The 19104-nt window shown below is 41.0% G+C and overlaps 1 protein-coding gene across 3 annotated transcripts in view; it reads right to left on the bottom strand.

Annotated features, from left to right (window-relative positions):
- GUCY1A3 (guanylate cyclase 1, soluble, alpha 3) overlaps positions 1-19104 on the bottom strand; it is a 47132-nt gene that overhangs the window by 20920 nt on the left and 7108 nt on the right. The window contains exon 1 of one of the 3 annotated variants that reach the window (XM_012726791.1): positions 3242-3310. The exons of the other annotated variants lie outside the window; for them this stretch is intronic. The gene's annotated coding sequence lies outside the window, so the exon portion shown is untranslated. Of the gene's footprint in view, positions 1-3241; positions 3311-19104 lie in introns of those variants that run through there. 3 annotated transcript variants of the gene reach the window in all.

Genomic DNA, 19104 nt, shown 5'->3' with positions numbered 1-19104 from the left:
TCCTGACCCGCCCGCTGCTCCCCTCAGCAGTGTACTTCGTCGATCTGCCTGTTCTGCTCCCCACTCTGTCTCTGGTGAAGCCTCTCACTGCCCCTGGGCCTCTGGCCTATACCCCAGTTCTGTATGCACAAATAAATAAATCTTTAAAAAAAAATGATTGTCTACAAACAAAAACACTTTTAAAATATCATCAAAAGGAAAAAAAATACTTTATCCCCCCCAAAGAATCTGTGGTCTCTGAGAAGGTGCCAGTGAGTTTACAAGGGTTTCTGGATATGCATATTGGTGGTTATGGAGGCGACCCAGAGGTCTTCCCAGGGACCCACTGGCCACGGTGCTGTAGTCTTGCTTTTACTTTTGCTGACTTGTAACTGCTGATTCACTAACACTGTAAAACTCACTTATCATCAGTGAATTGTCACCTGAACTGTCTGGGTGTGAATTCAGTTTATCAACAATACAGATAGTTAAATGGGTCCCCAATCACTTCCTTTCTTAGAAAATTTGAAACACAAAAATGAATGGAAAAGAACCCACAACTTATCTTCCACCACCCCCACCATGTGCCCAGGATCTCTGTATTTACATCACAGGAACCCTTGAATCCTTACACAAACAAGGTGGCACAGGCATTAGTATTCTCAATTGGCCACAGGCTAAAAAGTTTAGGTCACTTTTTTTCACTGGAAATGCTAGAAAGTGCAAGAACTCAGGGTCAACTGCTGGTCCACATATCTGCCTGTAAACTACTAAAAAATCTACTAACTCAATCATATCACTAAGTTGGGCTGGTTTCTAAAATCATCAAGCTTAGTTTGTATACTAGATTTAATTTATATTAAATACATAGTTTACACATTTATATTGAAATGCAAATAAGAACATAATTTTCCTATTCATTGACTTCTGGCATTTGGGTCATCCAGGCTGAAGCCTTCCACTTCAATTTTAAGAAATGGAGCTCAAACTTTTTCTTTTTTCCCCCTTCTTTTCTATGGGACACCATGGTCTTACTAGGTTCCTAACACAAATAAGCAACAACCTGTAATTTATCACAGATAAGTTATCAAATAAGTTTTGAACAATGGATAATTCTTTTGCTACACTGGGACAAATAAGGAAACTAAGCTCAAGCCTGGGGGCGTCGGAAACTAGGGGCATCAGAGAAGACCTCGCATCCCGCGTCACAGCTGCAGCACTTCCTGTGGCTCAGCATGCACCCCAGACTTAGGATCACATGTAACTTGTAAATCTTTAAGAAGATCTAAGGAAGACCGTATGTGTTCACGAGCAGAACACGTTTTGCCAGAATAGAAAGGGAGCTGTTTAATGCTGCAGGTTGTTGTTGGTTCCTTGGATTCTGAAGACCTAGAAACCTGAGGCTCTTAACTATATTTCTTATAAGGCTCAACAGCACACAAATATCTGTGTGTGTGTGTGTGTGTGTTTTAAAGATTTATTTATTTATTTCATGCATACAGAACTGGGGTACAAGCCTGAGGTGCAGGGGCAGTAAGAGGATTCACCAGAGACAGAGTGGGGAGAACAGGCTGACTGACGAAGTACACTGCTGAGGGGAGCAACGGGTGGGTCAGGAGAGGTCTGCCGCGCCATGTGGGTCACCTCCCTGGCCTGTGATCAAACTCAAGGTGAAGAGGCTGCAGCCAAGCTTCGTAGTGCTGCAATTTAACCCCTTGCACCACCAGAGAGGGCCCACAAATACCTGTTTGTTTGTTGTTTTTTTTTTAGGTAATACATCTAACATAGCTCTGTTGGCAGTGGCCAGCAAACTTTCTGGAAGGGACCAGAGAGTAGACAGCTGAGCTTTGGAGGCCCTTACCAGCCATGCAGCTCTGCCACTGCAGCATGGACATGGCCATGACTGATCTAAGGCGCAGTCAGGGATGTGTCCTATAAAGACCAGTGAGCAAGAACAGCCTGTGGCTTTGAGCCACGGGCCATAGCTTGCTGACCCTTGGTCAAAGCTGGACAAATCAGCTGAAACATTTCAATCAAAATATAATTTAGACAGTAGGACCAGCATTGCTTTATGTCCTTTACGCCTCCCACTCCCAAAACATAGCATCCTTTGTGGATCTGGTTTTGTATAACTTAAAAGTAATAAAAGAGAGTCTAAAGGTAATATTAAACATTTGTTTTAAAAATTACAATTTTCTTTTATATTAACTTTCAGGAAGAAGACTTGAATTAGCTAAATGGCATGCCTTTTTTTGGATTTTTAAAATTATTATTACAAAAGTTTATTTTTACATTTTGTATATATATATTTTTTCCATCTCAATTGTAATTCCCGCGGGTTTCCCATCATCAAGTCACCCATGTGCCATCACCATAATCCCGTGCATTTCCTTCCCCTCCACCGTTTTTGATCCCATTCTCCACTCCACCCCTGCAAAATGTGGCATGCTTTTTTTTACATCAAAATATAGCTGCAGTTGGCCCTCCCTGGTGGCGCAGCGGGTTAAAGCACAGTACTGAGAATCTGAAGCCACTTCCGCATGAGTTCGATTCCCGCCTGCCGCCTGCCCCGAGGAGACCACATGGCGAGCCAGACCTCTCCTGACCCGCCCGCTGCTCCCCTCAGCAGTGTACTTCGTAGATCTGCCTGTTCTGCTCCCCACTCTGTCTCTGGTGAAGCCTCTCACCGCCCCTGAGCCTCTGGCCTGTACCCCAGTTCTGTATGCACAAATAAATAAATCTTTAAAAAAAAAATATAGCTGCAGTAACTAGAAGAAGAGGATACTGAAATAATCACCAATAAAAACAGAAGATCAGAGGCTGGATATGATGACAGTATAGAGCTACTTCCTAAAGTAAACTATTCCAGATTTAGGAATCTGGCATAATATAGTTTATGATCAATTCTGCCACCCAGCTTCCTTTCATTCCATTGGATTTCAACCTTTGTCTGAAACCCCATAATTTTATTCCCCTCTTTCTAGACTCAATCTGGTTCCAGCAGGCTCTGACTGACTGACAGTCAACCTGCTTTGCAATTCTTTCTTCTCCTGTATTGCACAGTGCTACAGTTCCCAGAAAATGTGTTTAACCATTTTTTTTAAATAAAAGTAAAAACAGCAACAAGAAACAAGTCATGCTTCAAGATCAGTAAAGTGTTTCGTCTCATTAAATCACATAGGTATAAACAAACTAATTAGCATTCTTCATCTGTTCAGCTGATGAAATTACACTAGAAAACAGATGCATTTGGGACTGATACCTTGGAAACCTGCTTGGAATAGAGAATATGTTCTTCCACTAAGTAGTGAGGATTTTTAGGTATAAAAACTTCAGCAAATGCAGCAACTTCAGCAAATGATTCCATCAGTCACAGCACTTCATACAGCAGGACTGGTTGCAGAAATCAAAGTAACATGGCAAGGGAAAAACAAATTAATTAAGTTACAAGTTTGGTGACAAGACTTTGGCAAGCATGGAAGACATGTTCTCGGAAATCCAGAGAGGGACCTGTCATCCCCGTAGCTGATGATTAAACAGCTTCCAAATACATGAAAGTTTCTCTACTAGTAAGAGATTAACTCTGCTATGGTAAGAATATGACTTAGCTTTGGCTTCATATTAATAAGCAGGATGCATTATTGTTTAGGTAAGAGAGTCATCCAACATTTCAACTCTAAAAATTCATTAAGCAAGGAAATTCTCTAAGAATTCATTCAGTAAGGAAATGCTGTTTCTCCGTGTAAAGTACATTGAGGAAAGACCCTATAGGTACTCGGATGTTTTTATAAAAACAAGTCTTTCTCCCCACCCCCAGGACAAACTGCCGAGCTTGTTTTTTTCAACAAAAAAATTGCAAAGGAGAAAAAAATGATGGAGGAGATACCCAGAAAAGATAAATTCCATGACACCTGTCAAACTGCTGTAATGTGGCAACCTTATTTGGATTCTGAGTCAAACAAGCTACAAAAGCAAGTCTTAAAGAGCAATTTTTAATTAGAAATTGGAAGGAATGAAGAATTAAATCTCATATTAAAAGCACATAGCTCTAACCAATGTCCAAAGTTAGATTTAGAACTAGCTATGTCCAAATCTCTGACTAAATGGGTTAGCATTCTAAGACCAAATTTCAAAATCCGAATTTTTAATAGTATCCGAACTAAGCACATAACTGCAAAACAAGCTACCTTAGTAAGGGCAGAGCTTGAGTCTCCCACACAAACCATCACAACCACTTCCATAAACACATGTCAAGAAAATAGTTTAATTTCAGGTAAAATAAAAATCTGGCAAGTTTACATTCTCCAAAAATTGAAAAAAAAAATCAAATGCCATAAATCAGCCTTTAAAAAATGTGTTTCTTTTCACTTTGCAGGGGGAAATATTTCCAGACCTTTCCCACATGATATATCAGTAGAACAAGAAAAAGTGATAAGAAAACTGGTGAGTACGTCCAACTCTTAGGCCAAGTACTAAGTTTAAAAAGCCAACAAATAGCCTCCAGGGTGCCTTCACTCCTCCCAGTTCTGCCAAGATTTCTGCTTCCCCTTTCGTCATTCTTTTCACAAGATCAGGCCTCATGTGTCGTGGGCCTTTCTTTAATTCCTGACTCTGTAATTCTCTGTCTTCCGTCTCCACCATCTATGTTAATCGAAGTTTCCTTGCTAGGTTCAACGATGAGCTCTCAGAAGTTCAAGCTCAAGAACGTTTTGGATTTTAAAAGACTTGAATTCTCCCTTGGCCATCTGTGATACACTTCTTCTTCACGCATCCATGGTTCACTTCTCATTGTATTCCACAGGTATTTGCAGATGGCCGCTATGTCAGGCACTGTTAGAGGCCATGGGGGCAGCTCAATGAATGGGCAATATTGCCTGCCCTCATGGAGTTTCCAGTCCAGCAAAGAAACTACAACTGACACACAGTTCCATGTGCTGCAGAAGGAGAGGTATCCTGTGCTCTCCGAACACAAATCTGCAGTGCAAACCCAGTGCAATGGGAAGACACAGGAGCCAAGCTGTACCCCTAAGCCCAAGAGAAGAGTTCCAGATAGAAAAGGATGCTGGGAAGCCAGGATAGACCTCACCAGGGTCAAAGGACTGTGTAGTCAGAACAAGGGCTCAGAGAGAGGGGGATGATAGTGGTGAGAGATAAGACAGGACAGAGGAAGGTACTGGAGGACTCTGCCCACCATGTGAAACCAGTGAGTCTTAAAAGCTAGCAACTGAGGCTCTCCCTGGTGGCGCAACGGGTTAGGGCATAGCACTGCAAGCCGGTGGCAGCCGCTTCTGTGTGAGTTCGATCCCCCAGCCCAGAGGTGATTCACATGGCGCATCAGACCCCTCCTGTCTCATCTGTTGCTCCCCTCGGCAGTGTACTTCGATGATCTACCTACTCTGCTACCCACTCTGTCTCCGGAGAATCCTTTCACCGCTCCTGCACCTCTGGCCTGTACCCCAGTTCTGTATGCATAAATAAACAAATTTTTTTTTTTTTAAAGCTAGCTACTGAATGACTAAGCAGTAAGAATGTGGATAGACTAGATTGTATCGAGAAAAGATTATATGGACTGTAAAGTGATAAATGGGTCAGAGTTAGACAAGTGGCTAATCTGGGTTGACTTAAACAGTGACTCTGAGGATGAAAAAGTGGATCCATTCCAGAATTATATCAGAAAGACAGTCCACAGGCCTTGGCTACTGACTGTACATGGGGTGGAAGAAAAGGGAGGAATTATTCCTCTGCATTTGTTTCTCAGAACCACAGCCAAGGAAAGACGCCAGGGCCCCTCGAGTTATTCAATCATTGCTAAGTCCAGGTTTGGATTTTGCAATATGTAACATCTTGTAGGAGTTGAAATGCTCCAACTCTCCTGTTAGAATCTCCTTCTCCCAAAGTCCAAAGTCCAAGCCTGGGAAAGCGGACCACACCAGGGTCACAGAACAGGGCACTCTATGTCCTAACAGTTGGATCTGCAAGCAAGTGAAAGGTGTCTCCGGATATTTTTTATAGAGTGGGAGGCTCTTATCTCAACTTTTTATAACTAAAGCTCATACTGGTGACCATCCAAAAGCAACAAGATCAAATCTTAAGACATCTCCACCTCACTTCTAGGGAGCGAACAATTCAGAAGAGACCCTCGGGCTTGACTGGGCTCCATAGCAGTTAGAGTATGAGGCGGTACACAGAATCTGTACACACAGATAGCTACAGATAACTAGTAAGAAAGCAATGTAATATGCACAGTCTCTCACACACATACAAACACAGAACATATTTGGTATGAGAGTGATTTCACGAGTGGAGATTACAGGTGCACACTCAGTGTCTATCGGGGGGTGGAGTTAAGCAGCCTTGAGTTCTCAGCCTCTAGGTGCAGAAGCTCTTTTTTGTTTCTTACCACTTACCAGCCCTGTGACCTTACTTTAGTTCTTCATCTAACTTCACCTCAACTTTCTCCGACTGGAAAATATGGATACTAACAGCATAAACATGCCGTGAGTGTCAACAATTCAACTCACATGAAGCCCCAAGTACAGGACCTGCCGCCCAGTGTGCATTGAGCCTACGTGGACAGCCGAGGCTCCTCCTTAGCCGGAGGCACACAGGACAGCTGCCTACTCCATCTCCAAGCTTGTCATCTCACCCAGGAAGTGACAGAATGGTGACAAATTGGGGCTGTGTAAAGAATTAGAGAAAATCTTTATGCAAAGAGCATTATTGAACAGGAAAATCAGGCCAACAAAAGTCACTAGAGATGTGATGAACTTACTCTATTTTCTCAGAAATATCCAGCAATATTTTCTACCTACAATACCTTATCACTTTTCAAGACTTGAGGGATCTCTGACATGAAGTGAGACTTTGGTACTCTACAGGCACAGAAGAATCCTCCCCTTGAAGAACATTCCAGAAAGCAATAGCTATGTCAATTGCTGGGTTCCCTTTACTGGATTATAAAAGAATAATGTTTACAGCACAGCTCAGAGCAGTGAGATCCTATTTTTGTTTGTCTAAATATATTTTTCTAATCTGTTGCTTGTTAAATTTCTTCAGTTAAAAAAACTAGAATATAAAAGTTGAGAGCCTCTGCTGCACTTTGAAACTCTTTCTCTATTCAGGCTGAAGCCAAATCTGTTATTTTGCTCATTTTTTTTTTTACCTCAAACACACTTGCGTTATTGATACACATACTATTTTCTGTAAATCTCATTGTTTCCAGTGTAGAAAATATTTTAAACAAAATAAATTCATAACAATCAAGCTGAAATAGAACTTCTGTGGTATCTGATTTTCCTTTCCTGGAATGCTAGATTAAAAAATGGGTATTTTTTTTTTTTTACACAAAGAATGTGTCCAATCATAGCTTTCATAAACTAAATGCTTGATGTTTTTCTCGACAGTTATTCAGTTTAACCTTCTTAACTGCTGATCTTCTCAAGGCTTATTTATTTTATAGAGAGGTTTTATAGGAAAGTGAGGTACTCACCGCATGCTAATTTTAGGATATTTGTGAAATCAAGGTAAGTCTTCCAGAATCATATTAAAATAGGAAATATAGGGGTTTCTGAGAAAAGTAAATTCTGGGATTAACAGTAAGTACAGAGGAAACTTGAGTTAATGTAATGAGCAACTAACTGAGGAGACATCAAGGTCCCTTCATCTTTGATGGGAAGGATGTTAGATTTGGGGAGGAGGGGGAATGATTCTGGAAGATGCCATTATAGTGATCCCTACTCTAATCCAGTCCTTAGAACTTCTCTGAAGCAACTTGAAAAAAGGGACTCGAAGCTCACAGAACCATGAAAAACGAAGACCTGCAAACACTGCTGGAGGTGGCCCCTGTCCCAATCCAACCTAAAACAAATTGTTCAAGCAATGTAGACCACGCAGAGAAACAGGGAGAAAAACCAAGAACAGGAGAAATGTATCAGTGACGGAGGTGAGCAGAGGTGATGCCTCCGGAGGCCCGGGCTAGAGGTGAGAAAAGATTCCCCTCCAGGAAACACCAGGACATTAAAGCAGAGGGTGGCCGACAACACTGTGGGTCAAAATCCATTTCTCTACGTTTTTGTCCAGACTGTGAGATAGGAATGATCTCTATTGATTTTTTTATTTATTATTAAAGATTTATGTATTTATGCATATAGAACTGGGGTACAGGCCAGAGGTACAGGGAGGTGAGAGGATTCACCAGAGACAGAGTGGGAAGCAGAACAGGCAGAAGAACAGAAGAGGTCTGCTGTGCCATGTGGGTCACCTCCCTGGCCAGGGCTTGAACTCATGTTGCAGTGGCTGCAGGTAGCTTCTTAGTGCTATGCTTTTAACCCCTTGCGCCACCAGGGAGGGCTTGGAATGGCCTTTATTTATAAAATGATTGGGTGAAAATCAAAAGAGGTTTTCATAACACATGAGTATTACATGAGATTCAGATTCCAGTGTCATAAACAAAGTTTCATTGGAACACAGCCAGTCTGTGACATAATCAGAAATATATTAGCCTCTGCCCCTCTCCTCCCGTGTTTCTTGGCACTGGGCTCTTAAATGCCCTTGGAATCTCCAAAGTGATAAGTGTCTTCTTATATGTTAATGAGGACACTGGTGCTAGGGGCTTCAGGAAGCCTGGGCGCGGCCTGGGGAGAGGAGGTGGGGCTGGAGTTTGAGTGAATCACTAAGGGGCATGGTTTGACCAGCCATGCCCACATAATGGAGCCATGGTGGAATTCTCCTAGTCTCACTTCCCGGTTGCTGAACAGGTGAAGTGCTGCTAGGGTGGCATGCCTGGTGAGGACCAAAACCACTCCACAGCCCAGCCCTACTCACCATTTCCATCAACTGTTCCTGAGTTGAGTCCATGGAGAATAAACCAGCCATTTGGGAAGTAATTTTTTTTTTTTCTGAATCCTGTGAACTATTATAGTAGCATTTACTGAACCCAAAGAAAAATTGTGGGAACTTACAACTTATATGCATTTGTTAGAAATCCCAGAGGCATGGATTTGTGATGGGCATCTCAAGTTGGGGCAGTGTTGTGGGGCTAAGCCCTCAGTTGATGGACTCTTAACAGTAACTCCAGTAAACACTGCAGGAATTGAAACAAATTCTAGGACACCCAGCTGGTGTTAGAGAAATGCTAACATTGGTGAGGGGAGCCCACACATTGGGAGTCAGAAATGAGGTGCTGAGGCTAGAAGAAAACAAATCTTTAATTTTACAATTTTCTTCATGTACATACTGCCTGTGGCTGTTGCTTCCAAACTCTAGCTGTAGAGTGGAATAATTAGGAGAGAGACCTCACAGCCAGCAGAGCCAAAAATACTCACTATCACATCCTTATGGAATCAATTTGTTGACCTCTACTTCCCCTCCAATGCGGAAGAGGAGGGGGGGAGAGAGAAAGAAGGGGAGGGAGGGAGAAAGGAAGAGGGGGATGAAGGAAAAGAGGGGGACAGGGAGAGAGTTTTAGGATTAGTTACATAAGAAAAATGTGAAGCACAGATTTAGTAACTTGTCATTGTTAGACAGTGGAAAGTCTTTTCTGATTAGAATCAGTGCTTTAGGGTAATCTTGAGATATGAGTGCCTTCTTAGGCACAGGTAACACAGTGATTATTATTCAAGCTCTAAAAATTAGATAGCCTGCTAAATATAGAAGACAAGACAAAATGAAAGCTAAGCTGTGGCATGTGGAGGGAATGAAGTGGACATCTTCCTCAAACAGATGTGAGACACCCTCTTGGGATGTCTGATCTTGGAAGAGACTCCTTTTGCAAAGTTTTAGCTTGATATTCTCTGATTTTAGGAGTCCAAGTAGCATTTGAAGATAACTAGGGTTTCGTGGGTGTCTCTAACACATTTAAAGTCTCTTGACGGAAAAGTAGAAAAATAAGTCATGAGAAAGTGTTCTTGACTTTCTTTTAAAATTCTAGGGAAAAAAAGTGCAATTAAAGTGAAGAAAAGGTTAGATTAATGTTGACACAGAATAGAGTTGTCTTTCAAGTCTGACCTTCCACTTCTACAATGAACCCCATACTTCAGTCCTGGAGATAGAAGAAGTGTTTTTTTTTTATAGGCTCCTGCGGCCACAGACTCCATGGAGTGTCAAGGTTCAGTTCTGTCTATTTCTTCAGAGAGAAAATACCCATATGTCACTGATAGTAGGACACAGATCCTTAAAGCTGATGCTGAAAGTAGATCAGCAAAAGAAATGCAGCAATATTCAACTCAAATCCAATCGTCTCTGAAGTTATGTCATAATGATTAAGTTAGAAGAACTCATTAACAGAAATGAACTTGAATTTTTGAACATGTACTTTGCAGGTGTATGTCTGGACACCTACCAAGTCCAGCTGAGAAAGGCTGAGTTCTTTCCCATTAGATCCCAACCTACAACCTTACATTCTGAAAGCCCTATCGCCTTCAACTGATTCAAAAAAGGAGCGTTTAAAGAAACCAACCCCTTCATCACAAAACTCAAACATGTTTTCCTTTTCATTTTAGTATCTCTTACATAAAAGTCAACATAAAGACATGGGCATTGACATACAGACACTCAGAATGAGAAGAGTTATTAAAGGTTATTTATTGTAATTCTTCTCACTGGCAGACTTATTTATTTTAAAGGTCTGAATATAATCTAGAAAGGAGAGACAAACTACAAAAGTTGTTTGAGAATCATCTATTGCAATTCTTTCCACTTCCAAAAAAAGCTTAAATTTTAATGACTTGATTCTAAATCCTAAGATTCCTGAGCTATTGAGAACAGACAGGAACTCAGGAGGTTGACGATTTGCCCAGAGTTCACTGCCATGGACTGGTCTTTCCTCAATGGAAATATAGAAACTCCCCTATTGATTCCTGACAATGGAAGGGACTGCCTTGGGAAAATATAGCTTTTAGTATGTTTAATTCAAGTTTCACACTTAGCTCATTTCAGTCACCTTGAATATTTCAACTTAATCTTATTGGAGGATTAGATTTCCTTGACCTGTCATACTGATGTTACTATAAACCATAAGGTTGGCTATCTCGATTTCTGAGATTATTCCTCTGGATACGTTTTGTGATTTTTTTCATCACCTTTCTTGCTTTCTCAAGAAGCTATCCTTAGTCTTGTTTCAATTATCTAAACATTTTTCAATAATGTTATTCGTTACCCCATGTTTGCTACATCAGTGAAAGTTAAGTTGTATTTCTAGACTTAATCTAGTAAACCAGTACAGATTACAATTTATCCAACTTTAGATATACAGGGAGCTATTACATGCTGTAATTAAGGGAGTCTACTGACTTGAGGTCATCTGGTATAAACATGTAAAGGGTACAGATAACTTAATATTTCCCTTGACTTTCCCTAGCTCTTCTGTATGAAAAAATGCAAATTAGCATATGTAAATACAGAAAACTTGAGAAGATTTTCAAAAGGTTTTCCTATATTTTCCTTTTCTATTTCTTTACTTTGATTAACTATTTTACTATTTTTTACTATTGCCTTTACCTTTTCTATTTTGTTTTTATTTTTTAAAGATTTTATTTATTTATGCAAAGAGAACTGGGGTACAATCCAGGGGTGGGTACAGGTGCAGGGTTGGTGAGAGGATTTACCAGAGACAGCGGGGAGCACACAGACAGATCAACGAATTACACTGCTGAGGGGAGCAGTGGGCGGGTCAGGAGAGGTCTGCACACCATGTGGATCTCCTCCGGGAAGGGCGGGGATTGAACTCATGCTGAAGTGACTTTAACTTCTTAGTGCTGTGCTTTAACCTGCTGCGCCACCAGGGAGGGCCCTCTATTTTGTTTTTAAGATTTATTTTTTATGCATACAGAACTGGGGTACAGGCTAGAGGTGTAGGGGGTGAAAGGATACACCAGAGACAAGAGTGGGGAGCAGAACAGGCAAATATACTGAAATATTGCTGGGAGCAGCGGTTGGGTCAGGAGGGGTTGCTGTGCCATGTATGTCACTTCCCTGGTCGGGGATCGAACTCACACTGCAGTGGCTGCAATAGCTTCTTAGTGCTGTGCTTTAACCCATTGCGCCACCAGGGAGAGCTGAAAACAAGTTTCTTAATTGGCTATTAGCAAATACATTTACAATTTAAGCAAAATTTATTGAGCTCCTAAGAGTAAAACTATATTTTTAATATTCTGCCAATATTATGTGTGTGTATGTATATGTGTGTGTATGTATATATACATATATATACACACACAAGTACACACACACATATACACCTATCTGTCATATATAATTTTCTTAACTGACTACAATAAAAAATAGAGAAGACAGAAAAGATGAATAGTGTTTAGAAGAAATTTTACGTTTCGGCTGTGGCAGACAGAGCTTCTTGAATGTATGGAACGTGAGCTTTTGAACATGACCTAGGGTTGGCCATAAAGACATAAACAAAGGACATGCCAGAGAGAGAGAACAGTAAGCAAATATAAGGAAGGAAGTTGTGGGAAGGGGCAGGGAAAGTTGGGTGCCAAAGATAGTATGAACTTAAGTTACCACCAAGTTGCAACTGCTTAGATCAGAGGAACAAGATGACACTGAGGTTTTGTGTGGATAGACAGTGGTGTCATTAGTAGAAAGTGGTAACCAAAATAGGTTGGAGAGCGGGAATATTGCATTTTGTTTTGCCTGTATGGTTCTTAAGCTGTAGGTGGGGCATCTCTGTATTTGAAAATCGGAGCCTTAACTAAGGAGCCTGTCACAGACTAGAGAGATGAAACTGTGGTCTTCGCCACCAAGGAGGCCATGAAAGTCAGAAGTTTTAATTCAAATTGCTCAGTGTTAGAGGCTGCACGCAGAGAGAGATGGCCACGGTAATGCACTGGGGAATATCGATATTTAAGAAATGGAGGTCTCCAAGCAAAAGCAGCCAGTATGAAAAATATGGTAAGGCAAAGTGGATCGATATCAAAGAGAAGCGTGTGCTGGGTGTTTGCAAAGAGTAAGCAAGTATATTACTTTGGCTGCCATAACAAATTGCACAGACCAAATGGTTCAAAACATAGAAATTCATCTTGCCACAGTTCTAGAGACTGGAGACTTAATGTCAGGCCCAGGGTCCAGTAAGGACTCTCTTCCTGGGTGGCCTTCACTGTTTTTTCATGGGAGAGCAAAAAGGAGCACGAGCTCTGTGATGTCTGTCTTATTGGGGCACTAATCACAACATGAGGCTCTACCTCATCTAAATCGAATTATCTCTTAAAATAGCACCACTCAAAATAGCATCATATTGTGTATTAATACTTCAGCATAAGAATTTCTTGGGGGACACAGTCCATCACAGGAAGAATGAAAATATCATTTGACTTTCAGATTCCAAAGACATTTGTGACTTTTATGAGAAAAATTTTGATAAAAATTGAAAGGAAGTACGTAGGTATGATGAGGAAATACTCTCTCGTAATTGAGTACGGATTACAGTAAGGCCAGAAGAATGATAACAGAATGATTTCAAGGCTAGCAAACATTGTGTTCTTTATTTATGTACACTGGTGAGTTTCTGTAATTAGAAATACTACGCAGTGTATGAAGAAAGCTCAAACAAGGTCAAAGTACGGAGTCTTCCACTCTTGGATTGCCTTGTACAAAATCACAAGAGATCTGTACTCCAACTCTAATAATAAGAATGAGATCCATAAGAGCCACATGGGTAGTTTCAAAATAAACTCTTGAGAGCATCCATGAAAATACCACAGCTAAAGTCACACTTTAAGGTATAACACTGACACTTGTCTGCCAGACTCCCACCGTGGCTAATCAGCATCATATTGAGGTGAGGCCCTCCTTGTTTCAAAAGTTAAAAAGAAAGGAAAAGCAAGAAAGCAGAAAAAGAAGAGCAAACCTGCCCCTATTTGTTACAAATATACATAATTGTCCAAGTAGGAATTTCCACAGACCTACAAAAAACTAAATGGAGTAAGAAGTAATTTCAGCAAGTGTATAGGGTGCAGGGCTAATATACAAATATCCATTGTAATTTCTATACTAAAAGTAAACAACTGAGTTGTTTAAAAAACTTCATTGATAAGAATGTCAATAAATATAAAATACACAGAAATAAACCTTGCCAGGGTTTGTAAAGCCTCTATCCTGAAAATTATGAATAATGGTATGACAAACTAAAGACCTAAATAAATAGAGATGTATTATGTGCAATATTGTGAAGGTATCAATTTTCCTTAATTAATCTATAAATTCATTGCAGCCCTAATCTAAATCTCAGCCAGTTGCTTAGTAGATGTTAACCAAATAAAGCAAAGATCTGATGGAAGAAACAGAAATCAATATTAAAGAAGTTAAACAAGACTTTAGGACTTCCACATGGAATTTGAATGTCCATAGAATTCAGTAGTCAAAAGAGTTTGGCTTGAAAAAAGTAACATAGAACTCAATGGAATAGAGTCAAAAGCAGATTTACATTTATAAGTAAATATAAAAATATGAAGGCAATTCAATGGGGAAAGAAATTTTTTTTCAAATAAGGGATGAAGAAACAAGTGGGTATTCAAAATGGAAAAACTGAACTTGGAACCATACTTTACTTCATATGCATCATATGATTCTTCTATGTCTAAAAGAATCATAGAACAAGATGTAGACATTAAAACTATAACATTTCTAGAAGAAAACAGGAGAAAATGAGACAAGCATGAGATAAAGCTATCTAAATAGTAAAAACAAAGCATGAAACAAAGAGAAAAAAATTTTAAATCTCTCTGTGAAAGATACCACATAGAGGAAAAGATAGTTCATATACCAATTAAAAATGGATAAGAGATATGAATAGTCACTTCACTAAATCTGATATGTGAATAATCAATAAAAATTATCATATGTTGACTTGACTATTACTAGTCATAAGGGAGATACTAATAAATTTACAATTTGATAACACCAAACCCTGTGACAATGTGTAGTATCTGGAAAGCAAACATTAATTTAAAATGGTACCACCACCTTGCAGAACAACCTAGAAGTTTCTTAGAGTGTTAAGCATGCCTAGTCTTACCCCCCAACTATTTCATTTTGGAGATTTACCCAAGAGAAATGTAAACATATATTCAAAAAGACTTGTATGAAAATATTCATAGCAGCTTTATTTCTTTTAAGATTTATTGATTTATTCATACAGAACTGGGGTACAGGCCAGAGATGCGGAGGGTGAGAGGATTCACCAGGGACAGAGTGGGGAGGAGAACAGGCAAATGGACGAAGTACACTGCTGAGGGGAGCAGCAGGCGGCTCAGGAGAGGTCTGCCATGCCATGTGATCACCTCCGGGGCAGGCGGGGATCGAACTCATGTGGAAGTGGCTTAAGCCTCCCTGTGCTGTGCTTTAACCCGCTGCGCCACCGGGGAAGGCCAGCAGCTTTATTTGTAATAAACCCAATCTGGAAATAACTGAAGTGCCTTTCATTAGGTGGTTAAATAAAATAAAAAAAAAAAAATGCTGTGTAGGAGGATATTGTAGCCAAAGGACTGAGCACAACCATGCAACAAAAAAAAGATACCTCAAAATTAATTTCTGGTGAAGACCATATATATGAGCACCGGCACACACTGTACATGTTATTATCATATAAAATCTAGGTACTGCAAAAAACAGTACAAAACTAGGCCCTTAAGGAGTATTTCGGTGGGGCAGGTAGACACTGTAAAAACCACAAATTCAGCTTGTATCTCTTAAGGCGCAGATAAGGTCACGGAAAGTGTGTGTCTAAGGCTGAACCTGCAGATGTTTCCGTGAAGAAGTGACACTTAGACTGAGTTGAACAGGGTAAGTAGGACAAAGCAAGGCATGGGAAACAAAAGGAGTCAGAAGAATAAGCACAAAAGACACAGAGGCAGCAGAAAAGAGCTTGAGGACACATTACAGAGGATGATACAGCTGTGCCACAATAATCACGTCAGAGAATGGCGGGGATGCTGGGAGAAAGTGAGGTAGTCAAGTTGGCTGTGGGATAGTGCGCTGAGTGATGTCTACCCCACTTAAAATGGTTTGGAACACCATGCATACTTAATGCTTGTGAAAAATTCTTGATACTTGTACACTGGGCAGCAAATCTTTTTTTAAAGAAAGATTTATTTATTTATACAGGAACTGGGGTACAGGCCAGAAGTGCAGGGGGTGAGACAGAGTGGGAAGCAGAACAGGCAGATGTGCTGAAATACACTGCTGAAGGGAACAGTGGGCTTGACAGGAGAGGTCTGCTGCATCATGTTGGGTCAGCTCCCTGGCCAGGGATTGAACTTCCGCTGCAGTGACTCCGGATAGCTTCATAGTGCTGCACTTTAACCCCTTGCGCCACCAGGGCGGGCCCGAGGCAAAGATTCTTCACCAAGGGAAGCTCATATAGGTTACCAAGGCCAAACTCCAACTCACTGTGTGTGAAACAGACTCTGACAACACACAGCTATCAATTCCTGCGCGTGGAGCCCACATTAAGTTAAAAATAACTAACCCAGTTTTACTCTGCTTTGCCTGAGAGAGATAAACAAGCCCACAAAGTGCTGGTGAGGAAAACTGTCCTAACCACCCCCAGCGACACAACAAAGACAGAACAAAAGTGTGAAGAAACAGCTCTTTTGAGGACCTTCACATGCCACTTTGACCGTCCCCTCCTGTTCGCACCCCATCTTGTTGTCCAATGAACCCCACTTGCACTTCTCTTTTTTATCTATGCCCCACATCCTTGGTCTTTCAGTCCCTTTTCTCTTAACCTTAAAAGTCTATTACGGCCCTCCCTGGTGGCGCAGCGGGTTAAAGCATAGCACTAAGAAGCTAAAGCCACTTCCGCATGAGTTCGATCCCCACCTGCCCCGGAGGTGACCACATGGCGTGGCAGACCTCTCCTGACCCGCCCGCTGCTCCCCTCAGCAGTGTACTTCGTCCATCTGCCTGTTCTCCTCCCCACTCTGTTCCTGGTGAATCCTCTCACCCTCCGCATCTCTGGCCTGTACCCCAGTTCTGTATGAATAAATAAATAAATCTTAAAAAAAAAAAAAGTCTATTACAAGTACCCACTCTTGATGGAAACAAAAGCAACTTAGTAAATTTGCCTTTGGATAAATGAGGGTGTGCTGCTCTTCTGGGCAAACAGTTACCTGGTGGTGTTGGGGAGAAACATCCCCAAGGACCACCTCAAGCCAAAGGAGTGGGAATCATGGGCAGGAGAGAAACTCTGGAGCAGGCACCCTTCTGGCCCCCACATATGCAATCCTCACTCTTCTGGCCCCACCTTCAGGTTAAGTCATAAGTGGTAACAGTCTAAACTAGGATTAATTCTCATCACCGGGGCGGGGGCAGGGGAGGCCGGGAACAGGGGAGGGGAAAGCAGCATCTTTTACTATTTGACCAACATGCAAACTCTACTATGATATTGCACAGCTCTCCTACACACAAGGCTGATTTCTAGCTTAAGACAATACAAGGGTTTAGGAATATTCATGAGATCAATCTTTCTGGAGTCACCACAGAAAAGAATCAGAAATAGATGCTGTGGCATGGTATTCAGTTGTTATTTGGGGTTTCAGTAGACAAAGAGGAATGGAACTTAGAATAAATGGCTGAAAATACTGTAAAGCATTTAAAAATGGAATTTTATCCATAGAGTTTTCATTGGGAGAACTGCTTTTTTATCCCATGAAGAATATCTTGTTTTATGTCTTAACATATCAAGTCCTGACAATGTTACATGTTTGCTTAAACCTCTTCCATATTACCTTTGTAATCTTCTAAATATTCACTCGTGCTAGCTGTATTAAATTTTATGCTCACAAAGATCATATTGTACCAATGATACACTGATAGTCCAGTCCCATCTTTAATTAAATCAATCAATCAATAATATAAATGGAATATCGTTTTCCTACTTAGAGTATATCTAAAGGTGCAAAATAATTGGAAATTGAGAGCAGTGCTCACCTATTGAGTTCAGCTAGTGAAATAGCAAAATTTCTCTAATAAACACACATAGCACTAAAGGCAAAGGGTTTCACAAGCTCAGTGATGGAAACACCAATGCAGGCAAGAGCCAAGTAGCTCCTTGGTTATATCTAAAAATGCTTATCAAATGGAACAACTCCAAATGATCTAGGATGCTCAGAAAAACTCAAAGTGGTTCCATTACCTAATAAAAGCAAAGACTCAGCTTGAATCCTGGTCTTTTGTAATCTAATGTTTCTTTTTCTTTTCTTTCTTTTTTTAAAAAAAGATTTATTTATTTATCCATACAAGAACTGGTACAGGCCATAGGTGCAGAGGATGAGAGGATTCAGAGTGGGGAGAACAGATGGATCTACTGAAATACACTGCTGAGGGGAGCAGAGGGCGGGTCAGGAGAGGTCTGCTGCACCATGTGCGTCGCCTCTCTGGCCAGGGATCGAACTTGTGCTGCAGTGGCTGTAGACAGCTTCATTGTGCTAACCTTTTTTTTCACTTAAACCATTTTTGTGACTCTTCCCCGCACCATCCCAGGGCTTCAAGTGGGCCTAGGGCCCAGGTCGCAGCACACACTTTTACTGGCACTTCTCGTCTATGGAGTACCCCATTAGATGTCTGTCTAGCGTGGGAGCTCAAAACAATGGGACCTTCTCTTATTGAGGAGCAGTCTAGGAGTGAAATAAACACTTCAAGATAGTAGAATATTTTAGGAAAAGAACAAGATGCAGGAATATAGAAGACACTTGACTTGACTTAGACTTGGACGATCAGGTAAAACTCTCTGAGTCATAGATCCTGGTGTGAGTCTCTCAAGGATCCAGCAAGGGAAATTTAGAAGAAAGAGGGGGAAGACAGAAATCTAGAAAAAGAGGAGAGGGTAGTAGTCTTTTCCATTAAGGAACACTTCAAAGGTGTGGTTTGAGAAACATTTAAAACACCAGCACACGTAGGAGCCAAATTTGCTTTGCGCTGCTTCCTTTGTGGTGAAGCCTTCTCTCCCTCTGGGTCTCAGTTAAGCTACACACACATTCACGCACACACCCCACTCACACACACCCCACTCACACACACCCCACTCACACACACTCCATGCACACACACCCCACTCACATACACACCCCACTCACACAGTCTCCACTCACACACACCCCACTCATACACACCCCA

Source organism: Condylura cristata, unplaced genomic scaffold (genome assembly GCF_000260355.1).
Source record: "Condylura cristata isolate star-nosed mole 26May11 unplaced genomic scaffold, ConCri1.0 scaffold00018, whole genome shotgun sequence".
Lineage (NCBI taxonomy): Eukaryota > Metazoa > Chordata > Mammalia > Eulipotyphla > Talpidae > Condylura > Condylura cristata.
This window is presented reverse-complemented; position numbering and strand designations above follow the sequence as displayed.